Source organism: Pygoscelis adeliae, unplaced genomic scaffold, assembly GCF_000699105.1.
Source record: "Pygoscelis adeliae isolate BGI_AS28 unplaced genomic scaffold, ASM69910v1 Scaffold96, whole genome shotgun sequence".
NCBI lineage: Eukaryota > Metazoa > Chordata > Aves > Sphenisciformes > Spheniscidae > Pygoscelis > Pygoscelis adeliae.
In genome coordinates, this window is record NW_008824935.1 from 1,090,931 (window position 1) to 1,102,967 (window position 12,037).

Genomic DNA, 12,037 nt, shown 5'->3' on the forward strand with positions numbered 1-12,037 from the left:
TTTAGGAACTCCTACAGTTTCAGACACTTATTAAAAAAAAGGATTTATATTTCTGAAGTAAGGATCTGTACTTCCTCCCTCTTCTGAAGCTATACATTTCTCTGCCAGACTGTGATGAAAAGGGCCCTCCCTTGCCCATCGCAAGCCAATGCTGAAGTCATCCTGTTATTCTTTTTCACCTTGCACACATGTTGAGGCTTCTCTGTGGAAGTCTTGCTGAGACACACATCTCTTATTGTCTCTTGTTCCTCTTTGCTCATGAGGCCTTTTTTTAATCCCAGATTTCTTTTGCACATAGTTCAAGCAAGAACGTTTTGGGGATTTCAATGAAGGGGAATCCATACGTGTAGACAATGCTGTTTTCTAACTGCACATGGTCATCTATTAAAACCAGAAGCCATTTCTATGAAGAGGGTATTGTAAAGAGCTCTAACTAGAAGGTCTTGCTCACCTCTTGTTTGAAAGCTTACCTGCTGTGCCTAACTACAACTGATCAAAGCAGTAAGGTAGGGAAGATGGGCCCCTTTCACACCACAGCAGGATTTGGTAGGTTGCTGCTTTTGGCAGGTGGATGTGGAACCAGCCACAGGGTGATTTGGCTGCAAGAGACACCTCTCCTGCCTGCATCACTAGAGAAATGCTGCAAAGACTCAGCGCTGCTCACAGTACTTCTCCCTCCTGAAAGTGAGAGAAGCAGAGGCTACCTCTGCTCTCTATTTTAGGTAATGTTCATCCTTGAGGCTGAACTTAAGGACATAGTTAGGGACTGTCTAGATTTTTTACCTGCTGGTATGCATTCTGGGCTGATCTGTGCATGTCAAGGCACAGAAGGGCATACATGGCTGCAGAGGGACTCCACCAGCCACCTCCCCTTGCCTGACCAGGTCATTTCCACGTATCCAGTCTGTCCTCCCAGTAAAGAAAGGGTCTTTCATAAATGGGCATCACCATCATTTGCTGGAGGAGGTAGAACTCATAGGCAACCTCAACTCCGTGCAGCAAAGACATGATGAGCACTGCAGGCTTCAGACCACTCCCAAGATTAGTTCAGATATGATGCAGGTGTAGCCACAGGCTTTCCTTGTGGGAAGGGGAGAAAATTGGATAGCTGTATGTTATGTATCTTTGGGGGTGTTAGAATGATGAGAATAAAGTGAAGCAAGATTAAGAGGTGTATTAGGCCATCTCTGACAGATCTTTTCGACTTGTCAGGAAGAGTTTCCCACTGAGCTGCTGAGTCCCTGAGGACTCCATGCAGAGGCTGGAATTTGCAACCACAAATGGCACTGTTTTTCTGTGCAAGGCTGAGCTATCAGGGAAGGTATCAGTGCAGCCTGTTGCTACTGATACTGTAAGCAGAAGACAAAAACAGTGGATCTTTTGTTTATCAGCTCTCTGCAGTGTACAGCCCCTTTGTGAATAATAAGCCACCTTTCTGCAGCTCTTGTATAGTGCAATGCCACACATTTTCAGGGCAGCTCAGCCAAACTGAATCTGCAATCACCTGATATCAGTGAGTTAAAGTAGTGCTGATAAGAAAAATGTCGGTACAAGAAAATGCTGAGGAGCACAGTGCAAGAATAAGTTAAACCAGAGAGGACGTGTTCTTTCTAATAAATGCAAGTTACTTTTGGCTGGTCTTTGCATCTCAGATTTACTACTCGTATTATGGGAATTGTATTGCCTCATCACAGGGCTCATGTGAAGCTGTGCTTACTCATGCTTGCAAAGCACTTTAAGATCAGAGAGAACAGGGTCTGTAAAACCATAAAGGATACTTCGTTACCATTATTATTTGACCACAGCAATGGGGAAATATGCTTTAAAAATGCTTCAGTTCATTAGTTCATGACTATCTTTTAGTAGCTATAAGTTCAGCTGAGAACCCAAAAGCAAAAACCAGGAAGCTGCGAGGTAGCAGGTTCAGACTTCATATGCCTCAATATAGGCCTATTTTTTTGCCTTGCCGTAGCTGGTGCTTACTTTTAATACTGTCTTTAATCCGAAGGTAACAAGTAGATGCAGAGGTAAAGTAAATGCAAATGAATCTGGGACTCACCCTAAAACATCTGTCTCCCAAAATGTTACCCTCTGGCCCACATCCCGAATTGCTATCCTTCTCCCTGCATAAGCTTTTGGGGTCTCATTAACGCACCGGGCAAGTCTACACAGCAAAAGGCTGTTAGGGATCCTCAGGTAGCTTTGAGGAAACTGGCTTGTCTACATGGTACATTGCAATGCCATGCACGGATGCTAGCTTAGATCCCAGAGGCAATATAGCTGTGTCTGTGTAGCAAAGCACCCACGCTAATTAGCCCTGCCCCTGAGGATGCTGCAGAAATGGAGCTAATTAGGTATGCTGAGAGGCACCCCTGTTAATTAGCCCAGGGAGAACACAACAACACTAACAGAGCTTCCGATCGTGGCGTTAGCTCAGGGATCTCTACAGTGTACTTGGCTGTGTAGCATAGCTGAGCCCACAGGCTCTTTTGAGCATCGTCCTAAGAACCTAAGTATCTTCCTTCAATCCAGTCTCACCATCTGACCCTACTTTTGCAAGTATTCATAGGGGTCTTTTTCTTGATGGTAGGAAAATTAAGTAAATAAATAGATTCAAAAGAATGAAGAAAAAAGCCAGTATAAACCACACTACAATAATCTAATAATACACGTGTTATTAAATTCAGCTACAGGTAGCGACATGCTTGTAGGGAAGCACTGGATATTCCTAATCCATCTTGATAAAAGGCATGCTTTGGCTAGTGGTTCATGTTTTGCAAGCTGTATCTCCAAAGGTACTGTTAACTCAAGCCAACTCAGCCATAAATACAGACTATGGTATATTAAGTTGTAATCGCGCAAGATTTTCCATTACAAGTTCAGGGCTGAATGAAATCATTTAGGCACAGGCCCACACCTAGGAAAGACGGAGCTCCCGAGAGAGCAGTTTTGTCCCCTTCCTTCCCCCCTGGTGGCACCATGCGGGAGAACGGGGCTGTTCTGGCCAGTCCTTCTGCCTCCTCTCTCCATCAGACCCCCAGCTCAACAAGCGTCACTGTCTGTGGCTTTGCACAGCATACGTAAGACTCTCCCCACTGCTGCCGCTAGCTGGCCTGGCTGCCAGTGCTAAGCAACGTACGCAGTTATGCCTCTAACTTCCATGGGTTGCTATACGACGACGCTGGGGTAAATAACAGCGTGTCTCCACTACAGCCAGCACAGATACAAGGACAGTGGTGAGACTATTGTTAAGGAGCGCTTCCAAATGCCATTCCAACCACCGTATCGTAGGTACGCATAAAAACACTAAGTTAATGCCTTTCAGAAAGAAAACGTGCATGCTTACTCTCAGTCCAGGAGGGTTTTTTTAATGGTTCTTGTTTTTGAAAAACAGATCACAGTGATTTCCAATTATCTTCCAGGCGCGTGCATAAGAGAACCCAGTTCTTTCCCATATGTTTCAGAAAACTGTTTTTGCACATGGGTAACTTCTGAATAGGACCTAAGCCCTTAAGTCCTGGCTTGAGTTCTCCATCACACTGCAAAAATGCACAGTGAAATTTTAAATCAGCCTCAAGAGCTTATAATGTGGAGCTGCTGGAACATTTGAGACAACCAAAATTTTTTAAAAAGTGGATATTATGAAATGATAAATACCAGAGAAGACAGAGGTTTCTTCTGGAATGAATGTGGTTCCAGTAAACATAATACTTAGGCTTCTGTTAAAGATGGCTACATTTTAGGTGTATAAAAGCAAAAAATTTCGGGCCTTTATCTTTTAGGTTCCCAAGAATTTACTATTTAGGATATGGGGGGTGGGGTGGGTGTAATATATCTGAAAAAGCAAAGTTCAGTATTTAATCTTTACTTCGTATCCTTTAGGAAAAAAAAATCTTAAAAGTACGGTTTCTATTTACGTAGCTTTACGATACTTGTCAAAATAATATAGTGTGCTGTAGCATTTACTAATGCAAACTAGGATATCTCACGCAACCTTGACTTTACAACAGGGGTTCTGGATGTATACCAGATGCACAAAATAGTCATTAACCTGATATGATATGAGAAAGGTGTTGAAGTGAATAACTTATATAGTAGTAATAGTGGTTCTGTCTATGGACGTTTTATCTTGCTCTCGAACAGCAAAAAAATACTTTAACATGCCTTGTCTCCAGGCAAGTTTAGAGTGACCTAGAGACTTCTTAGTTTCAGAGTTCGAAATCTGCCCCTCCATTTATACTTGGCCACTGCTCAGACCAAAGCTGCGATACATCACATCGTCTTACAGAGACCTAAAAAATAGAAGAGACTGAAATTCTAGGCAGGAGCATCTCCTGACTCTATAAAATCTGATAACGTGTGCCCAAATAATGAAAATACCCCAACTCTGTTTCCAACTGTATAAATATCTCAGATTTTCAGCTTTACTGCCAGAGCTTGGCTAATACCCTTCAGTTTGTCCATCCAGCTTTACATCTACCAATAACTATTTTCTCCGCTTCTATCCATTCAAAACAAAGCCTGAAGCACAAAGGTTATCAACTTTCAAAACCTCTTGTGCATAGACAGACCCATAAGGTCTCTGTCGATGAACAACAGCTCATCATTCATTCTCATTATACTGGCACATAAATCTTCTGAGTGACCAGGGAAACAGGAAGCTTGCTACCCTCGTAACATTCCTCGCGTGCCTGCTGAAGACATTGTGTCTATACATTGCCCGCGATTCCCAGAAACACAGAGTTAAGAATAATTCAAAATACGTAACAAGGAATAGGAGGGAAGGATGACCTGCAGGTAAACTTTGTCAAAAAGTCCTCAAAACTAATTGCTTGAGGTGGCTAGGAAAATAAGAAAAAACCTGTGATGGTTATCAGTCTTATTTCTCAAAGGCTGACTGGCCTTAGTATAGTTTTGCATGCCATCCGGGGGAAAAAACAACAACAACAAAAAGATAAAATCGTGGTTAACACTAAAGCTGAGGCTCATAGTTTTATTCAAATTGGAAGCCCTTAAAAATTTTCTACTGGAGGTGCTACGTGGACAACAGTTTCACATTTCTTGAGTTACCCTGCACTGACCTCTTCCAACAGTCCACAGAAACGAGAGGTCCAGCAGACAATGGGCTGACTGCCACGGAGCTACAAAGTCATCTGTGAGACAGAAAGGCTAATCAGGTGAGCAGCAGTGCGTCCAGGGTGCAAACATGGCATTTCCCGAAAACAGCACGGTCCAGATCTGCCTGATGTGTCCATACAGACATAGCCCATTTCGTTTGTACAACGGAAGAGCTGCCATTTCATATAAAAAATGAACATCTGTCTGCCCTCCAAACTCCTAGAATTATAAATAGTTTGAGTGGCAAATACTTCTGTCACAGTGTTTGGGATACCTTCAAAAGATATCCCTAGCACTGTATGTGATTAACCATCGCCTGGCAGAGTTCACCCTTATAAATATATTCTGGATAAGCTTGTTGGTTTGAACAAGAATTTGTGTGTCTGTGTCTAAAGGAAGAAGAGAAGAAGCAGGAAGGTAAGTTGTGTCAGTCACTTGTACACTTTTCAAGCTGACTGATATAGCTTGATATCTGTGCTTTGACAGTAATAAGAGCATTAAATTCCTAAACGTTGTGTACTACGTTGCTCAACAGGTTTTATCACAGAAAAACTAGTAGTCTTGATGAATGAAGTTTCATATAGGATGTTTAAAAAAAAAAAATTAGACATTATTTGCATAGATTGCATTAAGTTACTTGTTTCCCACCCCTCCCAAGCATCTCAGTACCTTAGAAATAAATTATAGTCAGAGGATTATTAAAATAAAATTTAAAAAAAAAAAACATGAAGTCAATCTCAAACCACAAGACAAAGCAAACAGTACTGTAGTCTATTTTCAGACCTCCTCAGTTATTCACATTCTAGTCATCAAACAACCACGCATCTCCCAGCCATTTTTTTTCCTGAAATCCTGCTATGTTATCTTCCACAGACAAATTAAATTATTTCCTCTTCAATATGTTAAGAAAAAAACCCAAAAAGCAAACCACCCTAAAGTCACATGGGTTTCTCTTTAAGAAAAAGGGTCTCCCTGATTCAACTTAATAAGGAGAACAGTCCTCTGTTAATAAAGTCATGCTGCAATTTCAAAAATACCTAGATTAGAAAGCAGTAATATTGGTAGCAATGTCATTGTCACACAAGGTAGAAATATTCCTTCCAACCCTTTTTTAATTCCAGCCTTCCTGGGACAGTGTTTCAACCTGTACAAACCAGATCCTTTGCTAAATTTATAACTATGTTGAGAAACACGTCACGTCAGAGAAACACAAGGAAAGCTGCGCAAAAGACTAAGGTTTAAATGCTCTTTCAAAAATATTTGTTGTCGTTCTGACCCAACTGGAAGAAAAACAGAGATGAAAGGTTTACAATAGCAGCTTGCCTCGGTTGGTAGAGCCTGAATATGGGATTTTGCCTGGTTTATTTTAAGTCTGAGCAGCTAGCAGCTGGAGTATGTCCCACATGCTAACACTTGGAATTCCCCCAGGAGAAGGTTTGTTTCAAATGTAACATCGGCCCTCCAAAGCTGGTCGTCCTTCTGCTTTGTTAAGTTTACGTACTCCATCATTGCCTCAAGTCTCGACAATAATGCACATATTCTGAGCGAGCGAACCTCTTCACCTACTTCATATGAACTGTTTTTTTATTTAAATGCAATCTATTAACAATATCTACTTGCACACACATATACACCCCGGCCAGAGACTGAACAGACACAGTCTTGCAGACTTACACAGCAGCTGTGACAACAACTGATGTCACCTCCTTTGCAGAAATTTCCACAAGCGTCTTCCAAAGGCCAAGTTAAACGAGATAGAGCTTATCGGTTTCTTTAAAGTGCTCTGGATGAGACCGGTCCATGTGACCCCCTTCCCGGCCGCAGGGGTGTGGTATGTCACAGCTCCCCTATCAGCTGGCACATGGCAGTGGGAGATATGAGACAGCAGAAAAGTAGTAGTAACAACATCACCCGGACCGCCAAAGACGGAACGAATACGCTGAGTAACTTCAGTGTGCGCGCACTTACTTCCCGAAAACAGGTGGAGGGTTTTCAGCCCTGACTTCTGCTTGCACATCCCACTCGGCACAGATGGGTGGTAATGTTGCCAGCTACCCAGTGAAAAGGCTATGGTTCGTTAGCATTGTATTATCACCTTTAGCAGGGAGTTGCAATTCTGTTTTTTTTTTCTTCCCAAAGTTTTCCCCTCTTTTGGATATTCCATGAATAAAAAAGAAATTACTAGCAGGGATATTCTTCCAAAAGCAATTCCTTAAAATAAATTCCCTGCCTCTGTTCTTGCATCAGAAATATTAAGGAATTTCAGAAGATGTCCTCCTCAGTTTCACTGCTGAAACGACCAAATGTTTCAAGTTTCCTTCACTGACTTTAATTATGATTAAATGATCAGTTGCAAAGAGTTAATTTTTAATGCTTTCACAATGATTAATTTTATTCAAAATATTAACTAGCCAATAACATATTAACAAAAGCATATATTTAAACATTTGCAAAACATCTAATTTAATGCTTCATCCTTGCTAGGACAAAAAGGCACCTTACTTGCAGTAATTTAGAAACATAGCCATCGTTTTGAATGTTGCGTTCAGACAGCTCGCAATTTTCACCCCAGGGCTTTCCCAGTTTCCCTACCTGGGCTTGTTAGCACAGAGGACAGCCTTAAACTCTTACCTCCAGCTAGGTAATTGTATTTTAGTTAACAGCTGTTGGTAATGCACCTTTTTTCCTTGTGAATGTACCCCTTCAATTCCTGAATTTATATGCACTTACCCCTCCTGCCACCATTCCGCTGGGCTTCATTAATAGTTTCCCCACAGTAAACATTTCTGATTTTAAAAAGCTGGAAATATGCTGGGGAGGGGGGGCAAAATAAAAAAAAATCTGCTGAGCAAAGATAGACACCTTTCAGACATTGTTTTTTACATTTCAGAAGTTAGGGGATTGCCTTCCTCTTTCCAGCACAGCCATTTACTTTTTGCAGTGCTGTACCACTGGACATATTGCATCAATATATTCTCCTTTGGTTTTTTTTCCCCTTCAGGTTGTCATGCCAACCTGCTTCTACAAATTCATACTCTGCACGACTAAGGATTCACCTTATATGGGGGCTTCTTGCACCAGCATAGTTACGTAGTCACTCCAGTTCACTTGGGCATGCCCCTTGTGAATTGTGCTATTGGTGCAAGATTAACAGATTCTGGCATGCAGCGGCGCAACATATAAATTCTGGATCTAGCACAGCAGTGAAAGGTTTTGTATATAGGTACGCAAGAATTCGGTGGCAAAGATAGTAAGAGAAGCTGAAATTCAGACCTTCATTGCTAAGGTCCTTCTCCTAACCCTGCTACCGAGTATGGATTGACACTTTTTTTCTTTTTAATCAAATTTTCTGCACTTCTGCCAGATTGCTCCAATCTTACTGCAGTCTCATACCTCTTAAGAATCTCACTAACTGGTCTAGCCAGCTCATATTGGATGAAAAAAACTAGATCAGCTTTACCCATTTCCTCTTTCAAAGTTAAGTGTCTGCAGATAGAAAATAATCTTTCTGGGGCACAGACAGCCTCTCGTATTTCAACTATTTTGTGCCCAGCGCAAAATTGTGGCTGGAACCTAGATGTTAATGCCATCTTAAATAATAATATTTTTTCAGGTGCTGGCCAGAGTTTTAAGAGATAGTTCCAACAATGAGCGTATTGGAGCAGCCAAGACACAGCTGCTCAAAACAGCAACATACAGCAGTTATATATGCAATGAAAAAAGACCTCCTTCAAGAAAGCTATTGAGGACAGCTGCAGATCAGTCCTCCTCAGGGTTCATTAGCTTTTTTCATCTTCTCTCAGCCAACCCTGGGCATGACTTTAGAAGATGGTTAAACTAAAGATTTGTGTGTCATTACACCCTCTCCAACTCCAGCTGCAACTTTCTTATCCATGAAAGCCCCAGGATTCACGATCCAGGATAGAAGCCTTCCTATCTCTGACATTTCCTTGGCATGCTGGTTACAATCACTTCTCCCACCATCACCTATTTCTGAACTGTCTTTGGTTAAAAATCCTTAACCCTTGCTGGAACTGTATGAACAGAAACATGGATCGCCAGCCATCTAAAATCACTTGTGAGCCCTGGGCTATGGCAGACAAAAGGCCTTTCAATATTCTCCCCAACAAGTCTTCCACAGAGGTATAAATTACTTTTGTGCCCAAGTTCACTTTACTTTTATGCCATAGGTATGCTCTAAATGGTCCTGTTATGTACAGGACATGTATATTTATATGTAATCCTGCCCATACAGGTGGTGAGATGCCAGCTATGAATCAATAGAATTTATAAAGCTCTGCAAGGGTACTCATAGCTGTGAGCTGCACACATGGGTGTTTTAACCACTAAAAATGGCCCTGCTCTCTTCACACCTGAAATATGGGCCCATAGCCTCTACACCTACAGAATTGACAAGCCAGTGCATGATAGCTCGCACACAGTGAATTTTAAATGCAGACACATGACCTCAGATTCCACTCATAAAGGGTGATCTGTACAGCAATGTTTGAGACTTACAAGTGCAAACATAGCAGGGGCACTACAGGGCTTATGTGAAAAAATAATTATTCCATGTAGAAAGGAAGTTGGCGTGCTTTGAGCAGAAGTGTTAATAGACTAACCTTTTTCCCCAACACCAGCCTGCTTACCTGAAAATATGAAAACATCTACTGATGCAGTGTTGTATTTATTTGAGATAGCTATCCTATCCCACACATGTTAAATGTCTTGCTGCATTTCAGACTAAGAGGGTAGTTAATCTGAATACCAGTTATAAGAGTCATTTACTGAAAAATAAGCCTTGGACAACTGTGCTGCAACTTTAGTAATTTGGGGGCAGAGAGGCATGCAGATCATAGTATACAAATAAGGCTGAATTTAAAAGAGCAGCTTCAGAATAGATACCTTCACCCCTTCCACCGGGTTTGGGATAGTTAATAAAAGCTGGATCTTGAATGACAGTAACAAGACAGGGACTTGGCACAGAGAAGACTTGCTTCATCACAGAGATCCACCAGAGTAAGGATAAAACCGGCAGCAACTGGAGCAGGGGAAAAGGTGGAAGGATTACAAAGATCTATGATAGAAAAGGTATTTGGGTCCCCCTCAAAGGCAGCATAACTTTGTTTCCTAAACAAGATTTCTTCTCCTCCTCTTGTCTCCCTATGTTTCAATTGCAATCAATGGTAATTCCCTAGCAGTGGCAAAAGTAAGAACACTTGGGTAGGCATGGCATTAGCAAATCAAGCACTGGGCCATCAGCTGTTTTTGCTGCACCTGAGTAATGTCCCCCTAGCCTCCTGTCTTCCTCCATCAGCAGAAAATTAGTTTCTTCTGCCAGCATAAGCATGCATGTAACCCTAACCCTATCAAAATGAGTCAGGCCTGAAAATGGGGAAGACAAAAACCTATAGAAAGTGTTTAAACTAAGCCAGACCCTACTGAGAGAACCAAGCATTTGTGCAGCTATGCCTGCAGGCTGGGTGGGATCCCAGCGACACTGAGGGTATGGGACAACCTCCTCACCTGCTTTCCTTCCAGCCAAAACTGCAATAGGCATAAGCCAGAAAACACTTCACCAACAGCAATACAAATGTTAGTGTCTAGGAGCAAAGCTCTGTTGATGCAAAGTACACAGCAACGACCAAGGGCACTTGGTCTCCCAGCAAATCCCTCGTACCTCAGGCAGATGCAAGACTGGCGTGGATGGGCAAGACACAAAAGTCTGCATCTCCTACCTTGCAGTTTAAGTATGTAGTTACTCCTGCTTGGTTCTGAAGTTCTTTTGGATAAAATTTGGGTAAGGATAGGAAAGGATAAACTTTGTTGTCTCAGGTTGGATACACCCTCCCTTACATTTTATTTCCAGCCTAAAGGGGTTTAGAAGAGGGACAGTGTCTAAGGTCATACATTTGTCTCCTAAAGTAGGAAAGTAGACATAAAGCTGCTAGGACACTCAATGGAAGATGCTGCTGGTCAGCTGCTAGTCTGTGAGGTAGGGGCTCCCTGGACATCCACACCTCAGTGGAAGTCCTCTCATAACTGCTTCCCTCAGGACTCTGTTGTCCCTTGTTTTAGCATCTCTGCAATAATCCAGTGACACAAGACCTAGAAGAGAAAAGGAAAAAAAATGGCACTTGCATCACATACTCCTATCTATGTAACTCTTACATCTGCTTCCATGAGTTGATCCATCTACTTTGCTCTCCCAGAACTCAAACTGAATGCACCTGAGGGAGGACTTTGCTTTTGTTCTGTTAATGGACATGGGCATGTGTATTTGGGTGTGTTTGGATTTTTAGTGTTGATTTTATATGCTCTAAAATAAGCAAGTTGCAAGGCTGCTTGCTTTATGGAGCTACACAACATAAAGAAATAATTTCTCATCAACAGCCCAAGGCAGATCATGCAAGGTCATTTGCTAAGATGTTGGAGTGCTAGTATATGGTATGCATGGGCACCTTTTACATGTATCGCACACACCTACTTGCCTGGAAGCAAATCAATAACTCTCTACACCAAAGCTTGCATTTGTCTTCTCTTATTAGAGGTGGGATGGTGCCCTAGGGAGGGCCACAGGCATTCCATTACTTAGGATCAGCGCCTGAGCAAAATGGAAAGGCTGCTAAAAATAAGCAACATTTGCTCATTGGTATAAATAACAAAAGCGAGAGAGAAAGAAAAACAGAAAGAGAACAAGACGAAAATGAAAACTGGCCCCGGACCAGGCCTTGCAGAATGACTAGTCACCTCCTCATTGCCAATTCTGTCACCATCTCCAGTATGGGCAAGACACTTTCACTGCCAAGTGCCCTCAGCTTCTTTCCTGAGAGGACCATTACTTGCAGATTCGCAGTGGGCCTGAGCATAGGAGGTAGGCTCCCACAGCACACGTGTATTTCCCTAGGAGTTTCAGGGC

The 12,037-nt window shown here is 42.1% G+C and overlaps 1 long non-coding RNA gene across 1 annotated transcript in view; it reads right to left on the minus strand.

The window, feature by feature from the left end:
• The window catches only part of LOC103918082, a 49,709-nt gene extending 42,793 nt beyond the window's left edge, over positions 1-6,916 (minus strand). The window contains exon 1 of the long non-coding RNA XR_663665.1: positions 6,793-6,916. This is a non-coding gene — a long non-coding RNA (uncharacterized LOC103918082). The remainder of the gene's footprint in view (positions 1-6,792) is intronic.
• Positions 6,917-12,037: the final 5,121 nt, after the last annotated feature.